This window comes from Sminthopsis crassicaudata, chromosome 3, assembly GCF_048593235.1.
Source record: "Sminthopsis crassicaudata isolate SCR6 chromosome 3, ASM4859323v1, whole genome shotgun sequence".
Lineage (NCBI taxonomy): Eukaryota > Metazoa > Chordata > Mammalia > Dasyuromorphia > Dasyuridae > Sminthopsis > Sminthopsis crassicaudata.
This window is the reverse complement of record NC_133619.1, coordinates 15,856,964-15,879,728: the sequence shown is the minus strand read 5'-3', so window position 1 is coordinate 15,879,728 and position 22,765 is coordinate 15,856,964. Positions and strand designations below refer to the sequence as shown.

Below are 22,765 nucleotides of genomic sequence, written 5' to 3'. Positions count from 1 at the left end.
CCACAGTCCTCTCTCTTCATCACTGAACAATTGGAACTAGTCTGAATCATCTTATTATTGAAGAGAGTCACGTCCATCAGAATAGGTCATCATATAGTCTTGTTGTCGCTGTGTACAATGATCTCCTGGTTCTGCTCATTTCCCTCAGCTTCAGTTCCTGTAAGTCTCTCTAGGCCTTTCTGAAATCATCCTCCTGATCATTTCTTATATTTTGTAAGGAGTTATATACTTTTCCCATTTCATGAAATCCATTTTCAAGGTGTTTTCTTCAGATAATTTCTGTTTTACCTTTTCCATACCCTCTTGGAAAGATCTAATTTCATTTCCCCATTTTTCGTCTACTTTCTTTTAAGATTCTTTTTGAAATCTCCCATGAAATCTTTGTGAAAAAGGGACCAGCTCATATCTGCCTTTGGGACTTCATCTGGAGTTGATTGGCCTTTGGGTACCTCAGAGTGTGAGGTCTGTTTTCTTCATAAAAGTTGTCTTTGGTCAGAGTTCTTTTTGCTTTTTTGTTCATTTTTAAGGGTTGAGATCAGCTCTTAAGGCAAAGGAGTGACAGCTGCTTCAGTTTGCCCTGCCTCAGGTGTTTCTGACTGATTTCTCATGCTGGGTAATGGCAGCCAGGTGGCAAGTTCTTCCCAGGCTCCGTGGCTTACAAATAGCCTTTTGTCTTGGCTTTTGGGTGTCTTGCAGCAAATCTAAGAAGCCACCCACCGGCAACTAGGGCAGAGTAGCCTGAGAGGCTCGAAGACTGTCCCCCTGCCCAGACCTGCTCTAAAGTTCATCCAAGGTATCTTCTTCTGGGAATGTGTTGTGCTCCAGATATTTGTGGGCTCTGTGGCTCCACAACCAGCTTAGAGGTTCAATCTGCTATTGGTTTGAGAGGAAAGTCAGAGAAGGTCACAGAGAGTCCTGTCTGCTCTCTGCCATCTTGGCTCCACTCCCTGAGCATCAAGGTTGACCTCAGAATGAGATACAAACTCAATTTATCGGTTCTAATTATGTGATGCAAGAACAAACAATGGCTTACACAGAGTGCTTGCAAGCTGTAAAATGTTAGCCCTATATTATTACTAAAAAAGATAGATTAAGTTTTGCTTTAAAAAGCAGCATTTTCCTAATGTATTCAAAAATACAAAAGAACTCCCTCCAGGTCAAGTGGTACCATGGGATGAGTCTAAAAAGGTAGCCTATTTTAGTTTTTAGTATTGAGGAATTCTCTCTAAACTCTAAACTAGAGAAGACCCAGTGAGGACCCAGCAAGGACTATGTTCTAATTCTTTATTATTATTATTATTAAAGCTTTTTTAATTTTCAAAATATATGCATGGATAATTTTTCAACATTTACCCTCCCCCAACCGCTCCCCTAAATATATGCTCGAATTCTTACCAGAAGCTCTTCCCTTGTTTGATTATTATCCTTTATCCAAACAAAATATACCATTTTTTGACATGATCCCATTTCTTCAGTACTAGAATATCATGTTGCTATTATTTCCTGTTTTTCCTTATTTCCTTGAAATTCTTGATAGCAACTCCCATGAAAAGAATCACATGGTGTGAAATGACCAAGTTTCATAGGATTTACCATAACCATTTGAACTTTTTTTTTTGGCAGTGCAGCTTTTCAAAGTACAAGTATAAATTCTAAAGTACTAGCACATACCTATTAGATTGGCTAACAACACCCTCCTCCCCCCCAAAAAAGTCCTAATAATACTTAAGTACTGATTGAAAAATAATTCTACTTTTTCTCTCTTTTTTGTTTGTTTGTTTGTTTTATTCTCTTCTATGAAGCAAGGGTAAAGAGAGTGAAGAGATGAAGAACCATTTAATTTGTTTTCATCTTTCACTTCTTGACTTCTTCCTAAATTGGAATTTGTTCCTCTAATTTTTTTTAAAGGAGAAGGGAAGGGGAACAGAAGAACAATTAGCAAATTCATGAGCCCCATTTTATTTCTATCAAGAAAATTTAATCATGTAAACTCCTTGAGATTATGGACTAAGTTGCTTGCTTGTATTTTCATTTTAGCACTGACTTCTACATAGTATGCACTTAATGAATGTTCTGTTATCTATCTATCTATCTATCTATCTATCTATCTATCTATCTATCTATCTATCTATCTATCTATCTATCATCTATGTTTGGATACTTATCTGCCATTTATCTATCCCCCTCTGTCATCTCTCTAAGTATCTTTCTCTTATGTCTATTATATATATATTGATCTATCTATCCTCTGTCTTTCCATTACCTATCTGTAACTATCCCTCCATTATCTGTGTCTGTCTTTCTCTCTACCATCTATCAATCACTCTATTATCTATCATCTGTATCTATAATCTATGTCTGTATACCTATCTACCATTTATCTTTTTGTTATCTCTATCTATCCAGCGTCCGTATCTATATACCTATTTACCATTTATCTATCCTTTTATTATCTCTCTAGGTATCCATCCTTCTCTTATGTCTATTATATATGTCAATCTATCTGCCCTCTATCTGTCCTTCTATTATTTATCTATCCCTCTATTATCTGTATCGATCTGTCTTTTTGTCTATTATCTATCAATCCTTCTATTATCTATCTAATATCTGTATTTATTATCTATGTCTATCTCTCTATTTTGTCTTTCTGTTGCTCTACTTTCTACTGCTATCAATCATCTGTATCTATCTTTCTACTATCCTCCATCCATTTTATATTTCGTCTTTTTTCTCGTCTTTAGTGAAGAGATAATGTGATAACATTTCTACAAGTAAACTGAATTTCCCATACAGATTTCATTTTCTGCAATAGGGAATATTGATTTTCTTTTCACATATTGATGTTAGTTATCAAGGCATAATAAGCATAAACTAACAAACGATAGAAATTTCTGCAACTCTTATTCACCATTCTTGCTAATTGCTCTTCCTCTCTATCATATTAGCTGCTGCTGCTGCTTATTAACACAAAACTTCCTCAGGATCTGCAGAATAAATCCAATTAGCCTTATTTGAGGCATCAATAACTTGTGAGTGACACTAAGAATCTCCATGCTTTCTTTGAACTGAGCAGGGTTTCTCAGGCTGGGAGTTAGAACCCTGCAGGTGGTCACGAAGGAGTTCCCAGGGCAGCCAGAAAATGGAAAGGTGGGAGCTGAAGGAGAATGTGGGGATGCCGAGGGCGGATGGGCTCTTTAGGATAACCTCCTCACCCTGCGCTACGATTGCCGTTCTCATTGCTTAACCTTCAAAGATGTGAAATTGGGAATGGACAAAGTAGACAGGCAGGGCATCCTGAAAATCAATTCTACTCCAGTGTTTTTGGATTGTAGACTAGCTTGGGGCTTTGTCTACAAGTAATGTGTGCATGTGGACACTTGGTAAATAATATTTAATCACTATAGTAGCGACTTATTTTGCCTCTATACTTAGAACTTTTGCATGCTTATGTCATATTTTTCACAATGGTGCCCAATGTACCAGAGCTCGTTTAAAGCCCTCAAGTGATCCATTGTCAATCTAATCAAGTCTCTAGGGCCTAAGTGAGTAAATTAGTAGCCAATTACCTAGTTTGTACGCCTGTTGTATTTTCATGTTTTACTAATATGGTAATGCGATGAGAATATTGATTAGCTTGTTATAAAACTATGAAAGCCGCGTCTGAAGTAATACCTTATTCCAAGGCCTGAAATTGTAAAGGGAATTTATTATTATTATTTTTTTAAATTCAGAGCACTTTGAAAGAAATCAATAAGTTTCCTGAAGATATTTACATATGCTCTCTTTGGTTTTAATGTAACTGATATGGCTATTTCCTGCTTTAATTACTAAAGATTGAGACTTAGAAAAAGAGTATTCTCCTAAAGAATGTCAAGGATTTATTTCTGTAATCATCCGTCTCATCAGCTGGAAAATTTTTAGGACATTGAGAGTTAAGGTTTCCACAGCAACCTTAAGTTTTCTCCCTTGTGTATATGAGTGACAGTGAGATTCCTTCATTAAGTGACCATCATGCAAAATATATGCAATAATACAGAACGTTATCTATGTGCAGAGAAGTGCATGAGAGAAAGATGAAATTCAAATAAATCACCAGGACACAATTCAGTTATTGACTCCGGACCAAGGTCCTCAGTAGGTCATGCTCAGGTGATTCCCAGTGAAATGAGCAGGACCAAGATGTATGCATCCCAGGGCAGAGTCACCACCTTCTTATTAATCTGCAGGAACATAGAGCTCTGTGAAGGATGCTTTCAACTGCAGAAAGGGGCTGAAGATCCTTAAAAGGGCAGTGTAGCCTGGTGGCTTTGCCACAGTGTGGATCTCAAGCCGGGATATGTTGGTAAATGTTCAACAATTGCCTCGCCCCCCAAAATAACGTTGCTGTCTTATATTTTTAGGTTTGATTTGCATCATCACTTTCTCCATCACTTTCTTAAGGATAGGCAACCAATAAAACAGTAAATCAAGCCTTGATTTGTGGGATTTGCTGATTTCTGAGACATAAATGCTCACACTGAATGTTCAACAATGGGTTTTCTCTTGGTGGGTTTGAGCTGACTCTAGCATAGCCCTGATTACCAGGTTCTGCACTCACTGTCCTACTACAGCTTAGAATATGAATTTTCTTCATGGGCTCATGGAGACACCTCTGACAATATGCCCAGGGTCATATAGCTAATAAGAGTCTGAGACCAGACTGAATTCAGGAAGATGGGTTTTCCTGACTCCAGGTCCGCCACTGTTTAAAATTTCTTTTCAAAATGGCTGAACCAATGGCTCTGCCAATTGAATATAAATATACTTGTTTTCCCATATTTCCCTCAGCATTTGTTATTTTCTCTTTTTGTCAACTTTGCTAATCTAATGGGTGTGAGGTGGAATATCAAAGCTGCTTTAATATTTATATTTCTAATTATTAGTGATTTAAAGCATTTCATGTTCCTTTTGATAGCTTTAATTTATTCCTTAGAAATATGCTTATTTAACATCCTTTGACAGCATTTCAATTAGGGAGTACCTTGTATTTCTAAATTTGAATTTATTTTGTACATATCTTGGAAATTAGATCCTTCTCTGGGAAACTTGCTGCAAAGACTGTTTCCCCTGTTAATCTGTTTTGCTTTTAATTTTAGCTGCGTTGATTTTCTCCCCCCCCCCAATTTTACATCTTAGATAAACAAAATTGTCCATTTTATTTTTTGTGATCCTCTCTCCTTTTTCTTGGTCATGAACTCTTCTCCTATCCATCGATATGAAAGATAATTTCTTCTTCATTCTTTGACTTTGTTTATGAGGTTACCTTTTATTGTCTTGATCATCTATCCATTTGAAATTTACCTTGACATATAGTGGGAAATGTTTGTTTATACCTAGTTTCTTGGTTTGTGCATAGTTTTCTTGTTCACCATCCATCCATATATATGTATACATATATGTACATATATATGTGTATCTTTGATATGTATATATATACACATATGTGTATCTTTTATATATGTACATATATGTGTATCTTTAATATATATGTACATCTATGTATCTTTGATATGTATACATATATGTGTATTTGATATATATGTATATATGTGTATCTTTGATCTATACATATATGTGTGTATCTGATATATATGTACACATATGTGTACATATCTTTGATATATGTACATATATGTGTATCTTTGCTATATATATGTACATATATGTGTATGTATCTTTACTATATATGTACATATGTGTATATCTTTGATTATATATGTACATATCTTTGATATATATATACATATATGTGTGTATCTTTGCTATATATATGTACATATATGTGTATGTATCTTTACTATATATATACATACGTGTGTATCTTTGATATATGTACATATATATGTGTATCTGATATATGTACATGTATGTATCTTTGCTATATATATGTACATACATGTGTGTATATCTTTGATATATGTACATATATGTGTATCTTTAAAATATATGTACATATATGTATATGTATCTTTGATATGTATATATACATATATGTATATTTGATATGTATATATACATACATGTGTATTTATTTATATATATATATATATATATATATATATATATATATATATATATATATATATATATATATATATATATATATATATATATATATATATATATATATATATATACACACACACACATGTGTATACCTTTGCTATATATACATATATGGTATCTGATATATGTACACATGTGTATCTTTGCTATATATATATATATATATATATATATATATATATATATATATATATATATATATATATATATACATACATACATACATATATGTGTATGTATCTTTACTATATATGTACACATGTGTATATCTTTGATATATATATGTACATATATGTATGTATCTTTACTATCTATATGTACATATGTGTGTATCTTTGCTATATATGAACATATATGTGTGTATCTTTGCTATATATGAACATATATGTGTGTATCTTTGCTATATATGAACATATATGTGTGTATCTTTGCTATATATGTACATATATGTGTATGTATCTTTGATATATATGTACATATATATGTGAATCTTTGCTATATATGTACATATATGTATGTCTTTACTATATATATGTACATATGTGTATCGTTGATATATATGTACATATATGTGTGTATCTTTGCTATATATGTACATATATGTGTGTATCTTTGCTATATATGTACATATATGTGTGTATCTTTGCTATATATGTATATATATGTATCTTTGCTATATGTGTACATATATGTGTATGTATCTTTACTATATATATGTACATATGTGTATCTTTGATATATATGTACATATATGTGTGTATCTTTGCTATATATGTACATATATGTGTGTATCTTTGCTATATGTGTACATATGTGTATGTATCTTTACTATATATATATGTACATATGTGTATCTTTGATATATATGTACATATATGTGTGTATCTTTGCTATATATGTACATATATGTGTGTATCTTTGCTATATATGTACATATATGTGTGTATCTTTGCTATATACGTATATATGTGTGTATCTTTGCTATATACGTATATATGTGTGTATCTTTGCTATATATGTACATATGTGTATGTATCTTTACTATATATATATGTACACATGTGTATCTTTGATATATATGTACATATATGTGTGTATCTTTGCTATATATGTACATATATGTGTGTATCTTTGCTATATATGTACATATATGTGTGTATCTTTGCTATATATGTACATATATGTGTGTATCTTTGCTATATACGTATATATGTGTGTATCTTTGCTATATATGTACATATGTGTATGTATCTTTACTATATATATGTACACATGTGTATCTTTGATATATATGTACATATATGTGTGTATCTTTGCTATATATGTACATATATGTGTGTATCTTTGCTATATATGTACATATATGTGTGTATCTTTGCTATATACGTATATATGTGTGTATCTTTGCTATATATGTACATATGTGTATGTATCTTTACTATATATATGTACACATGTGTATCTTTGATATATATGTACATATATGTGTATATCTTTGCTATATGTGTACATATATGTGTGTATCTTTGCTATATGTGTACATACATGTGTATGTATCTTTACTATATATGTACATATGTGTGTATCTTTGATATATATGTACATATGTGTGTGTATCTTTGATATATATGTACATATGTGTGTGTATCTTTGATATATATATATATATATATATATATATATATATATGTGTGTGTGTGTATTTGATATTTCCAATGCTAAGCACTGGGGATACACATCATAAAAAGATAATCCTTGCCTTCAAGGAGTTTACAATCTAATGGGAGAAGACAATATATGAAAGGAGGCAGGAAAGATGGGGAATTGGCTACTCAACACTTTAGCCCCCTAATCAAAGGGGAGATGAAGCTGAAAGAGATGATATCAATCCAGATCTGAGTTAGTAGCATGGTGATGAGATTAGAGACGAGCTCAGCTGATTTTAATGAAGGTGGATAATATCACTGCTTTCATAATTATGAGTTTTGGGATATAAATTCATATTCTGCAAACTCACTGAAAATGCATCCTCTAGTAAGAATGATAAGAATGACATAGACCTTATTCTGTTCCCACATGGTTTTAATTTCCTTTACTAGGCCTCTATATTTTGAAAGCTTTTCGTTCCATGTAGTTTGGGATGTACAAGTATTTGGTGTGACAACATCCATTAAAATGAGGTTTTAAAATTTTTGTGGATTGATAGTATGTCAATAATATCAATGGTGGTTTGTAGCAACAGTGATGTCTAGAATGATGCTCCTTTTTCAGTACAATTTATTTGTTGAACTATTAGGGAGATATAACATGAAGGTTTGTCATCTGTGGGTTTATAAATGATAGTGAACTTCTGGTATCTAATTGTAGCCACCGACTCCTCTCTTTCTAGGTATCCGGAAGATGCTAAATGTTTCTGCCCTTCAGTGATTATGGGGCACAGTTTCTACCATTTCATTGCATAATCAATAAATCCAGGAGCCTTTAAAATAACTTTTCTGTAATTTCTAGTAGAAAGGACACTGCCTTGATTTGCTATCACAAACTCCTCTGTTTCTATGAAGAGATTCATGACAGCTGTTTCTTTGATGCTTCTTTGTTGACACACTGTTGGACATATCAGTGTAGAAGTCACCCCTGGAGCACCTGGTGAGTTCTTCCTTGGGTCTAAGCCATTTGGTAGGCTCTGCCAAGAGATGAGCCACTTTTAGTCTCATTTGGCAAACTCAGTTTCTTACACCTGTTTTCAACAATTATTGTCATGAGGGAAGGTCTATTTTTTTCTAATAGAGTTTCTATATAATTTAAATCTTTTAATCATGTATTTTGAGAAGTAGCTGTGGCAGAGTGGCTAGAGTTAGACTCAAAGTAAGGAAGACCTGGGTTCAAGTCACTCAGTTTCTTACACCTGTTTTCAACAATTATTGTCATGAGGGAAGGTCTATTTTTTTCTAATAGAGTTTCTATATAATTTAAATCTTTTAATCATGTATTTTGAGAAGTAGCTGTGGCAGAGTGGCTAGAGTTAGACTCAAAGTAAGGAAGACCTGGGTTCAAGTCACTCAGTTTCTTACACCTGTTTTCAACAATTATTGTCATGAGGGAAGGTCTATTTTTTTCTAATAGAGTTTCTATATAATTTAAATCTTTTAATCCTGTATTTTGAGAAGTAGCTGTGGCAGAGTGGATAGAGTTAGACTCAAAGTAAGGAAGAGCTGGGTTCAAGTCTTAGAAAAATCACATAATTTCTCAACTCTCTATATGATTATAAGTTGCAAAGCTGATTCACATTGATGGAGGGAGTTTCTTCCTTGGAAGCTTCCAATACCAATGAAAACATAGTTTGCTTTAAAAAGGGTTGTGTGGTCTGAGAGCAGTAATCCTTTTCTTCCTTTTTGAAAAGGGGCATTAATCTTTATGTAGTGACCTCTGGGTATTGAGTCCGGTGTTTTGTTACCATTGTTCAGGTTTTTGATGGATGCTCCCTAGAACTGCCCTCATCCATTTTACCACGTCAGAAGGATATGTTAGGATTGGTAGTGCATTGCGAATTGCACTAAATGTGCTCACACCATGAAAGTTTGACTCCAGGATGCCATTTGGTCTCTTAGTAGACACTGCCTCAGCTTTCACCTTAAGAACCTTGTGATTAATGTATCCTGCCTGGACATCAAGGCATTTGTGGATATAACCTTCATTCTCCATTCTTGCAGCTCAAAGCATTCTCTATTCCTCCTTGGCACACATTAAGCATTTTACAATTAGGCACATAATAGATAGAGCATTTATTTGTCATGTACTAAGTATTGGGTATACAAATGCAATGAAGCAAGATGTTCCCAGCATCCAAGGTATTTATATTCTAATTGGGGGAAACAAAGGCCAGTTGGTAAAGGTCTATGTGGGGGGAAAGAGAAAACAGCTTGCATGATGTGGAGAAATAAAAACTCATCTACCGGAGCCTTTTATTCCAGTGGGTTCAGAGACTAAAGTTCTGGTGGCTTATCAAATTCAGCTGTCATTGGAGAAAGTTTCCTTGAGAAGAAGGACCTGCTAATGTGCTTTTCCTTGTAACTTGATCTCCTCCTCTATTTATATCAAATGATTTACATGATATTTGGCATTAATCCTTCTTTGACTTGAAACCCAATCCATTTTCTTCACAAGCGATGGTTGTGGAGATCAAGCAGGACCAGAATGCACTGAAAATGTCTCTTTGGAAGATGTCACATTTCGTATTGGTTGTTCCTAACATCACTGGCTTGGTGGCGTGTGTTACACATTGATGTCAGATACTCTAGCTTTCTCCTTATGTTTGGATCTATTTTACCTATTTGTGCTAAGACATGAATGCAGAATGACGTAGAAACCTTTGTGGTAATAGTGGTGGTGCAAGTGTCATGGTACCTTCACGGGCTTGTTCAATGATGAGGAGTGATTCTTTATACCCAGGACTTTTTGTCTTTGTTTCCAACCCAATAGCTTGTGTTCTCTATGTCTGTGTAAAATCTTGGGGGACATAAGCTGTGAGTGCTTTGTACAAAGTCTAAAGGCACAAAATTGCCTTATATTTGAGAGGGTCACTGGTACTCTTCTCTTTTCGTTAATGAATATGTCGTGATATCTGTTAAGAAAGATGGAAGGAAGGAACTGAGCATTTATTAGGTAACTACTGTGTGCCAGTCCTTTTCTGTATTTTACAAATATTAGTCATTTGATCTTCACAGTAAGCTTGGGAGGGAGGTGTGATTACCATCCCCATTTGACAATTGAAGACAAAAGTTAAGTGACTTGTCCACATGGCTATTAAGTGTCTGAGTTTAGACTTGAACCCATATCTTTCTGCCTCAAGCCCTATCAAACTCTGTGATGAGGCTTCCATCAAAAAGGAAGATGGTGATACTTTGTGATTAATTCATTGGCCAAGGTAGAGAAAGGATGAACAATCTATGGATTATTATCTGGCCTTGCTACTTTCTTTTTAAAATTTTTTTTTTGCTACTTTCCAGTTCTATAGTGAAGGTAGATTTTCAGTCCCCTATCTTGAGTCAAGCACTCTGTCATTCTTGATATGGATAGTACACAAACTTTCTGTTTTGTGGGTGATGGAATTTTGGACTTTTTTGACCATGTAGAGGACCAGAAGTTTTCCATATCCTTCTCCTTTGGGAATCTTCTCTCTTGTAATTTTGTTACTTTATAATCTCTACACAATGACTTTTGATCACTATCAAATTGTTTATTTTGTTCTTTGTGTTGCTGAGGGGCAGCTGGGTGATGCAGCTTGCCCAACCTAGAGTCAGGAATACTCGAGTTCAAACTTGGCTTCAGATACTTACTAGTTGGGTGACTCTGGGCAAGTCACTTAGTTACTCCCTGCCTCAGTTTCCTCCTCTGTAAGATGGGACTAATAATAGCATATACCTCCCAGGATTATTGCCAGAATCAAATGAAATAATAATTATAAATCACTCTGTACTGTGCCTGGCACATAGTAAGTGCTTAATAAATCCTTCCTTCCATGTCATGTCGTCCTTCTGACTTTGTTTCAATTTGTTGATAAAGGTTATTGAGAATTTTGTTTATCCTTTCCCCCTCCCCGATTTTTATTCTGTTTATTTCTTTTCTTTAACTGGGCTTTCCCTATATTTATAGAGAAGCAGGTCCAGTCCCTACTCACTGCTGGGCAGAGAGGACCAAGTCGGTTCCTTCTGGCACTTAGGCCCAGCATAATCAGAAACTGAACCCACTACACTTGCTATAGCAGAATTTGTAGGAATTGAAGGTTTGAAGCACTGATGGCCACCTCTCTGCTCCCATTTTGATCTCCATTCTTGGCTGTGTTGCCAGAGTATGAGCATTGCTCTTAATAATGTGCTAATCACAATTACTAAGGAAATTGCTGGGAAGCCCTGGTTGTATTAGACAGCCAGGAGGAGGCATGTGACAGAAACACAAACAAATCATCAAGAAACAAGAGGAGTGGGAATGCAGCATCTTTTCACACGATGGTGATTTAATGATACACAGATTGGGTTACTTGGTTGTTCTGGCTGCAAACATGCCCTGTAACTGCTCACAGCTGGTGTATTGATGTGCACACAGGACCCTTGTGAAGCCTGATGAGAGGGCTGAGAAAGTTTTGGAGATTCCATGTCACATTTAGAGGAGCCGGTATGGGGAAAAGGCCTTTGGGACCACCTGGATTTCAGTCGTCGCTCTGCCACTTGCTAGCATCGGTGGCTATTATTAGTGTCTGGTACCCTTGGAGGGAAAGGCACTTAGCAACTCCAGGCCACAATTTCCTGCTTTGTAAGATTAGATAGTGTAAATTCTTGTTGACTTAGTTGATTTACACTGAAGTGTTGTGAATAAAAGGTTAGCTCTTTGCTGAATTTCAGATATGGCTAGAAGGTAAGAGGGAGATGTTGGGAAGTATTCTTCTATCATACAGGGGGCTTCCTTGATGCTCTTGAAATTCAACCTTGAAGGCTACATTTCCTCTTTCTGCTAGTAAGACTAGCCCTTGTTAGTCCTTCGTTCTTAAAGGGAACTAATGACAGACCAAAACTTCAGGGGATGAGTCCCATAATAATTATAGAAGTTCTGACTTTGTTATTGGAAAGATGTAATAATTCTATTGTTTGGCAGCATTTTCCTTCAGGGATATAAAAATGGTAAGTGACCCTTAAAATGCATTCATGTTGTTATGCTTAGAAATGCTTAAAATATTATTAAGGAATAGAAATTGTAGAAAAAGACATGGAAAAAATAAGTCCTGCTGAACAGCTTGGCGCTCTGTGTAATTTGTGCAGGATTATCTTGCATAAACTTATCAGAGAATGCCGTAGCCAGAGGAATCAGAATTTGACCTATAGGGGAAAAAAGACTAGACAGAACAAAATTGAACTTTTATCCATGGATAATCAAAAAGGAGGAGCCTGGGAAATCAATAACGTTGAAACCAAAAACCCAATACCCAACAGCTTACCTGGAAACAGAGAAAAAAATTCCTCAAAGTCATATTGTGACCCTTCAATTTGAGAGAAGTGTGGGTTAGTATGAAGAACTTTAGCCTTTGAGCCGGTAGACGTGGATTCAAATCCCACCCCAGACATATCCTAGCAGTGTGACTGTGGGCTAGACTTTTCATTTATCTAAGGCTTAGTTTAATCATTTAGAAAACTGGGAAAATAATGGATACTCCTCCTAGGGTGATTGTGAGGATCAAATGAAATAATATATTTGGAGTCTTTGGTCAACTTTAAAGTATTCTCTAAATGCCAACTATTATGGCTCCTGCTATTACCCAGGATAAATCTGGGCCAAGAGCTACAAAACATGCAATGAAGCCATGGGCTCACAGACGGATATTTCTCTTTCTGTGACCTCGGTGAAGAATCATCTCTGTGAGCTGTTATTTCACATTGGATCGATTCTCACCATGGAGCCAGAGAAAACCAGAGGGAATTTTCAGAAAACCAGAGATGATTATAAAGGATCCGGAAAACCATATTTCTGTTCAAAGGAACCTAAGACACACAGACATGCTCCCCTAAAGTTTTGTGTTGCTATCTTACCATGGTGACTTGGGCACTGGGACTTCTCGAAGGCTCTACTGCCCCATTCTTCCAAGCCAGAAAGGCTCCAATCAACAGGAGTCTGATGAAAGCATCAAAGAATAAATCACAAGCATTTATTATGTTCCCTCCTTTATACCAGGCACTCTGCTAGGTGCTAGGGAACACTATGACCAATGGAAGAATTGTTTCCTTTGAAGAGCTTACATTCTATTGTGGAAACAATTTATACCTATCTAAGTGAATGCAAAATACATACAAGTAAATACAAATAATTTCCTCAAAGGAATAACATTAGCAAATAACTGGGGATGGGGCCAGAGAGGATCAGGAAATACTTCAAGTGGGAAGTGACATTTGAGCTGAATTTTGAAAAGGATCAAGGAATTCTAAGAGGTGAAGTGAGGAGATGGTACATTCTAGGTGTCAAGAAATGAAAGAATCCAAAGGCTTGTAGACTACTCGAAAGCATAATGTTTATTAACTGTAAAGATCTTTTGAAAGAAAAGAGTTGGAAGGCACAAGGTAACAAGTAAAAGATACTGAAAAAAAGAAATTGACTACATCTTGAGGAATAGGAATTTCTTATTATGGACATAAAAGTAATTTCGGAACCTTAAAATATAGGTCAGGGTAAATATCATCTTAGAGGAAAGGATTAAGCTCAAATTATAAAAATTCGAATCCATTCTGTTTGAACAAACTATGGACTCAAAATTAGGAAACCAAAATGTTGACTAGTTAAAGAAATTTAACTCATAAAACAGTCAACATCTTGTATAGAGCTAATAGATTCAGTAAGCTGTTGATCTCCTGAACAAAGAGAGACACAGGAGCCAAAAGAGGAAATTTCAAATTCATTAGTAAAACTTTTAGGAGGAAGTGAGGGGAAAGGATGAATAGGACCTGCACAAGAATGTTGTGAAAGGCCATTGAGAAAGGCAAATTACAAAGAACATGGTTTGGGATCCAGTCAAACCAGATTATCCTGAGAGTGTTTATAGATGAAATTAGGGATATCAGACATGAAGTGAGACGGCTCTGCTGATATTTGAATACTGTCATGTCAACACCCAGAGTATCGTGTAAACAAAGGGCGATGGGACTTAAGAAAATTAAGTTAAAAATTGCTCCAAGACCTGAACAAATACAAAAGAAATCTGTGTTGAAAGGAGCATGCTTTTTCAAGGCACTGAAATGACTTTTTCAGATATCTCAAAGACAGATTCCAAGAAAGTAGAAAAGTTCATTGATTTTGATTAAGAAAACCTAGTTTCTCTTGGCCCTTGTGTTGATTTTTCATTTTTATAAAATATTTATGAGGATAATTCACATATTCTATGTCAAGGGTAGTGAGGATGAAAAGAGAACTGGAGAGCTTTTGTGATAATTTTCACTAGTAGAAGATACCTTCGCCATCACACAATGAGTAAGAAATGTGACGAATATATGAAACTCTTGGATCTATTGTTTATTGATTTTTTTTAAATGTTTGATCTGTGCAAAAAAAAAATGGAAATCCTGAATGCTATCATTGTGCTAGTTATCATATATGCGTATTTTTAAAAATACAGAGATTAATGATGTTGATTGTGGACATCACTTCTTTGAATGATCTGATACAGACATCAAATGATAACAAAAATGGGAGAGCTATATTCACTTGGCTTATTCACCAGTCATGGAAGACATTTTCTGTAGACTTTAAATAAGATAATTCTTTATATTGACAAAATTTTTCAAATATACTTTTATTTGGAAATGTCATTTTACTCATCGAGTCAAATCATACGTTGAACACTGAAAAGTTCATTCATTGAAATCCACAGAAGTTCTAAAAGGACTGTCCTTACCATCCAACTGGAAATACAAAGTTGATTCAGCCAGGCCAGTGTCTCTAATCCACTGGTCCATTAACGTATCTTTATCTTGGACAGAAATCAATATGTGTCTCTCTTGGACAATCGTTGCAGATGTACAATAAGCAAAATTCAGAATTACATAGAGAGAGGATTTCAGATGAAATGCATTTGTGAAATTGCATTGTGATTTTCATATTCCCATGCTGGTTTTTTTTTTTTTTTTGCTTAGTAGATCATCTCTTTAGTTTTCCTATGGTGCTACAGGGCTGTGAATCATTGATGCCTTAGTCTCAGGGAATAAAACTCCTTACAAGTCCAATGGAAACAATCAAAAGACACATGGCGGATCTAAGTAGGATGTAGCATGTTATCGAAGAAGTTTGCTCATGAAAAGACACACAAATAACGTTGTTGAAGACCTATGTAATCAGAAAAGAAGATGGGCCAGTGATGTAGTCAGGATCCAAAGAGTTGGGGTAAGGATTTGGTACCCATTAGATATCAAAGGAAACAGTACAAGGGCTCCAGTGTGTTGGGTGAATTCTTCTTCATGAAAGATCAGGCTAAGACTAGCAAGTGGGTGAAAAAGGCATGGAGGATTGCTTTGGGGAGGGGAGTGCACACATCAGCAAAAGCACAGAGCTATCCAAGTGTTGAAGTTAATAAAAAAAAACCTAAACAAACCAGGCAAGGACACCTGCATATAAAACCTTCTCAATACAGTCCTATATTTCTGCGTGCTGCCTGCATGGAGATGGCAAGAGAGTAGGAGATGAAATTTGGAATGTAATGAAATAGAAATGATTTAGACTGAATATCAAGGACACATATATTAAGACATTTAGGAGACATGACAAACTGTGGAATGCCCATTGAGAAAAGTACCATATTTTTTGAGGTAAAATCAGTATAGATGAAGATGTAATGGATATATTTTAGCAAAACAATTCAGCATATACTCAGGGATATCATAATAACAGTTGACATTTCTGTGGTGCTTGAGTTTTGTAAAACACTTCATATAAGTTAGCTTTTCATATATCCTTATTAAATAAGTACTATCAGTATTAATCTCAACATTTTCCAGATAGAAAACTGAAGCTAGGAAATTTAATTGTCTAGCCCCAATTTACATAGCTAATAAATACCAAAAATGTGGGGGAACTGCAGGGATCTTCCAGTTCCAGGTTTAGTCACATTTCTCCTCTCTCAATTGTCTCTCTCAAGTAGCTCAAATGAGGAGAGAAACCTTACCCACCTTGAGTTCAGCATTGCCTATAATGAAAAACATTTTTTAATTAAAACTTTTAATTTTCAAAATATATACATGGATAATTTTTGACATTCATCCCTACTAAGTAAGACCTGTGTTTTAATTTTTCCCTCCCTCCCTCAACCCTCTCCCCCAATAAATGTTGAACATGTGCAATTCCTCTATACATATTTCCACAAATATTATGCTGCTCCAGAAAAGTCAGATAAGGAGGAAAAAATGAGAAAGAAAACAAAATAATGCAAAACTTTTAATTCCTTTCATTTGGAGATTTGTTTTATTCTCTTTAGCTCAGTCTTGCCAATTAACTTGGTCATTTTAGCAACTTACCACATTCTGGTTAATATTTGCATTTTAGTTAGAAAACACTATCAATTAGGAGCCTTTTTTTTGAAACCAAAGAATTTTCAATAAAGTTTAAGACTGAGTAATCAACTCATCTAGGAGTGGATTGTACAGAACGTTGTTGTTTCGTCATGTCTGACTCTTTGTGATTCTATTTGGTGTTTTCTTGGAAAAGTAGGAGTGGTTTGACATTCCCTTCTGCAGCTCGTTGAGGAAATGGAGGCAAATGGATGAAGTGAATCACCCAGAATCACCCAGCTAGTAAGAGGTCAGATCTGAACTGTGGCCTTGTCATCTAGAGGCCCATTTAGTGGAATAATTAGGAGCTCTCTGCTAAATTCGCCAGTAGTTTGAATCATGTCATATGATTTTTAATGAACATTGAGAAGCAACAATGGTATATGTTCTAGGCTTCGAATCAAGAAAATCTGGATAAAAATTCCCACTGTGTGACCCATGGCAGGTCATTTAATCCATGCGAGCCTTAGACAATTACCCAGCTCTCTCAATTAATTCTGACAAGCAAAATTGGTAATTCTGTAATTAAATGTTTTCATGGAGCTTCTTTTTGATAAAACCTTTTTTTTTTTTTTTTAAAGAAATTTATACTTAAGTGTTGGTGGCTTATATAGTTAATGCTAACCTAAACTTCCAGTCTCCTTTAGCTTACTTTTTTTTTTGAGGGGAGAATTTTCTTTATTGATCATTATTAAACCTGTGAGTCCCTGGTAGAGTACACCTGTATTCTCTACTACTAAGAAGGTAGAGGCTGGGGGATTACTTGAGTTTAGGAATTTTGAGCTGTGGTATGTTAAGTCTACTATGCATTTTCAATGTCTCTACTAATATGGAAAGTTCTTAGAGCAGAGTCACCAGAGAGGGCCTGGGTTATAAATGGAACAGGTCCAGACTTCTGCATATATTACCCATCATACACTATTCTCTCTTTCAGTCTAGGTGAAAGAGATAGAAAAATCCAGTCTCCAGGAAAAAAAATCAAATTCATTAACCTTTCTTTCCAACAAAGTATGTTTTCCTGAACTTTGTACCAAAAGTATTTTCAAAATAAACTTTGGTTTTCTTGGCGATATCTAAACAGCTGATGTAATATTTATAAAGCATTTCACCAGTGCCTGGCATAATGTAGGTGTTTAATAAATGCTTGTTTCCTTCCCTCTGTATTCAGTCAGTGTAAACCCAAGCTTCTTACACGGTAGGTTGCAACCCCATAAGAAATCTCATAACTGAATGTGGGGATTGCTAAATTATGATTTATTATCATGAATTGTTTGATTTGATACCTATTTTATATACCTATATACTGGGGTCACATAAAGATTTCTGCACTTAAAGGGATTGCCAGTTAAAGAAATCTGGTATCAACCATTGATCAAGGGAAGGATTATATATAAATCTATATTTATAATTGCCAACTGATTGGCTGGTTAAGTTATCCACTCAACTTTGTCAAAATGATAGTCCTGTTTAGACCCAGCCCTGGAGGGAATGACCATGTACAAGAGGAGCTAGTTTTAAAAAGCATAACCATTGAAATCTCCTTCTTGGTATGACTTCAGTCAGTCCAGGAAAAAATAGAAGCTTGTGGTCCAGGTCCTACTATCTTCCCTTTAGAAATTCTGATTTCACAGACTTAGTTCCCCAAGCTGTCTTACTTGATGTGAATTTACCTTGTTTTTGAGTGAATAATGTCTACCTTCTTACCTAAATGAGCCACTCTCAGAAATTCTCCTTATAGAGTTTATAAACAGGAAGAAATCACTTTGATTTCAACTAGAAATCCTATGTAAAACAGAATGCAAAAAATTCTCTTTTCTTAGACCCTCTTTATTTCATTTTTTTTTAGTTACAAGTCTTGGGCTTTGAGGAGAAAAAAAATCCATCAATCCTCCAGAGTCCTAGATGTGGTGATATTGAAGGGTTTTCCCCTGGTATTACAGAATAGGTTTCTAATTTGTCTGTGAATTCAGTGAGTTCTCTTTCTCAGTGAAACCTGAGACTCTGGTATTGTTAATATTTGCACATAAGCCACATAAGGGAAAATTACACTTTTATGGTCATCAGATTAATTGCAAGTTCAAAACGGAAAACATAATTTTATTGTCATTGTCTGTAATGATGTCAGGGTTATTTTTTCAAGTTTAGATCTAATGATTCTAGTTAGAGGGAAAATTGGGGGTGGTGACGAAAGGGTAAAATGAAAGGTAAGTCAGAGTTCTCTTGAATCAGTTAAAAATATTTACTCCATTATTTTTGCTATTCTTTTCTTTTTCTTTGGAATCTCCCTTTTTTCTCCTTGTATACACAAAATATTCATTCCTAATTATTTTAGATGACAATACTCAATGGCATTTTTCTGATTTATCAACAAGGTTTTGAATATAATTTTTTTTTCTTGACAAACAGGCTGAATCCCTCTAGAGGCTCCGGATGCCAGACATGTACACGTGCAGCATTATTCCTACTGGAAGGTAAACTTTTGATTCTTAATGAAAACAATTTAACAAACAATACTTTAATAGATGAAAAAGATTACATAGTTGAAAGACTAGAACAAAAACTAGCAAACCAGAATTAACTGTGCTTTAAGAAATTATATGCATGGAAAGAGAAAAAGAAACATTTTTTAAAAGCAAAGGCAGAATGAGTAGTTTTTTTTTTTTAGCAGACAACAGCTCATATAATACAGAGACTAGGGAGGAAGACGGGGAACAAAGCACTGAAGATGATAGGAAAAGAATCAAAAGAAATATTGAAGCAGGAATCTTTTAAATGAGAGAAATAAGAGACTGAGGGATATGAGAAAACACAAGATATTTTTAAAATGCAATTACGTTGAAACATATGCAGTATCCCTCAAAGCAAAAAGTGTTGCAGATGTGTTATATATGTATATAATGTTTAATCTGTATATTACGTATGTGTGTGTAACACACCCACACTCACCCATACACATATACATATACACACATCTGAGAAAAGCATTCCAAAAGGGAAAAACGTGAAACACAGAATTTCTTAGTTATTACTTTCCTATGTAGATCATTGCCATCTTTGAAAAATCTCTCATAAGGATAACACTTATAACAAGTCCTTGTTCCCTGGGTATTGTTTAGTTGTGTAACATTTATTTGTTTGTGTAACCAGATGCTATCAGAGAAGAAAGGGAAGCTATAAAGGCTTTATCTCAAAATAAAGACCTAATTGTGAGAATATATTTGGAAGAAAAATTTCTATGATCACCCCAGCTGGCCTAAAAGCTTCTGAGGACCTAATAGTGATTAAGCAGAGTTCACTCTGCCATGGTGGGAGTTATGGCCAATAATAATGTATTGACATTTATATGGTTATGATGCTTTGACCTGAACTTGCTCAAGGATTGTAGGCAAGAATTGCCAGGGTCTCTCATTCGGTAGAATGCCAGAGATGAAATCAGCACAGCCGATTAGATGGGGGGAGATATTAATACAAAATAATAAACTTAAGCTCCTTCTGTAGGGCCTTTCCCGACAAGTTGCCACCCATCCGTTCCCTTCTCGGTATGTTACATTAAAAAATAACCTTTCACACCAAAGTTATCAAAAAAGAATCTTTGCTAAACAGTTGGGACAGCTTTGGTAACGGGATGACGAGTCGGTTGGATGGGGGCAGTAATATAAGTGCATTTTTGAAAATACTATTTTTATACAATGGTTACCTCTGCTCTAATATTGTACCGACTGATGGAATTGCAATCCAACCCAGTTTTGAGCATTTAAAAAATCTCAGTGAAGGGTGAAGACCCTATGGAAAGTTATGTGCTTGCTCTACATTTCTCTCTGGTTTTACTACCCCAGGTGATTCTCCTCCCTTCCTTCCCTCCCCACCCTCTGCTTCTTACCCCCCTCCCTCATTCTGTGCCATAATAAGGATACTAATGGATGCTCCCATTGATAGACTTCCTAGTTAAGGAGAACTAAAACCCAAAATGATCCTGCTTCTTTAAAAGTTTATCCCTGTGGCACCATCATGTAAGCATACATATGGGACAGTAAAAATGGAAGACGACACATTAAATGACATTATTATAAAATGCAATACTCTTGGAATGATCCCTTATTAAATTAGGCTCTATGATCTGAGATGAATTTCCCCGATCCCTAATCCATCATTGGAGAAATATTAAAAGATAGGTCTCAACTGGTATTAGAATGGCACTCAGTCTCTACTTTCATTATTTTGAATTAGGGTGCTACTGGGGGAAAGCCTCTTAATGAGAATTAGAGTGATTCACTGGCCTGCTTTTGGATTTTGACAAGTAAAATATTAACTCTTCAGTCACAGCTGTCTGAATTAAAATACTTGGCAGCCGCAGATGCACAAATTAAATTGGCCTTTATGTTTCCATATTGCTGACCTCCTTAGAGGCACAAACATCAAACCCAACAATAACGGAAAAAGTCACAGTGTGTCATTTCCTGGCAAAAAAACGATCTATTGAAGTTTCTATGTTTTGTCCCTGTTTTAACAGATAATTGAGCAACTTGAGGACATTCTGCAGGAGACTTATTTTAATTTTGCTTCCTAGAAAACTTTAGCTCCAAATCCAGGTTTCCAAAGTATGAGTCAGTTGTTTAAAAAAAACAAATGAAATAATTTCAGGATTTCTTAATGGTTTAAGTCATCATTAAGAATGTCCATGAGCCAAAAAGAGTAAATGTTTTGAGATAAAACAAATGTTTCTTTTTTTTAAGATATAAAACTCCTCTCTCTCTTTCCTCTCAGCTCCTAAGTAGAGTACATAAAGGATGCAAAATTAATCGAAGAAATATACAAAGATAATTATTTTGATGGAAATGTAGTAAGTGCTACAGTTGGTATTGAAATGATCGTTCTCCCAAGCCTGGCAATTTTAGGCATGAAAATATAGTGTTGGAATGGTCATTAGTCTTAGGACTTCAACCAAATGGTTTTTCCTTGTGACAAATGGTTACTAAATGGAGCCTGTAATCTGTGAACTAGATCTGAAAGACCGAAGGATATGAAGAATCCACTCCGTGATCACATTCTCATTTCTTGCTCTTTTGCCTTTCAGTAGTCACCTCTAACATCTCCTTCTCCTCTCTAATGATTACTCATTGATCTGAACTGGTGATTGGTTGTACCATGTTTCAAGGTGGACACTGATAAATGTATTTTAACTAGCTTACCTTTCATGTCCAATTGTGTGATGAACTTGCAGAAGTATAGCCTGTGTTTTGGGGACATTCCCTCCATGTCCTCAAACAAATTGTAACACTAACTATAATACTTTATGGATGATGGCCCTTCTTTTAGTAAGATCTTGTACCTGCTGAAAGGGATGTACATGCTTTCAGGGACTGAGCTCCTCATGACAAAGACCTAGACTATGTTATGGTCTGTAATTCTCGAGATCTTTTGATACCTGTCTAACTCTTCTATAATTACCTCTATTTAGGCTCCAGTGAAAAATTATGCAGCATTCACTATAAATTATCTTATTTCATATATTATACAATAGACAAATGATGAATACATACATACCAATCTCATTTTGCTGGTATACATACATAGACACACATAAT

The 22,765-nt window shown here is 35.1% G+C and overlaps 1 long non-coding RNA gene across 1 annotated transcript in view; it reads left to right on the top strand.

Annotated features, from left to right (window-relative positions):
• Window positions 1-628: 628 nt before the first annotated feature.
• The window catches only part of LOC141564792 (uncharacterized), a 23,814-nt gene continuing 1,677 nt past the window's right edge, over window positions 629-22,765 (top strand). Inside the window, exons 1-2 of the long non-coding RNA XR_012488723.1 lie at window positions 629-793; window positions 19,587-19,651. This is a non-coding gene — a long non-coding RNA (uncharacterized LOC141564792). The remainder of the gene's footprint in view (window positions 794-19,586; window positions 19,652-22,765) is intronic.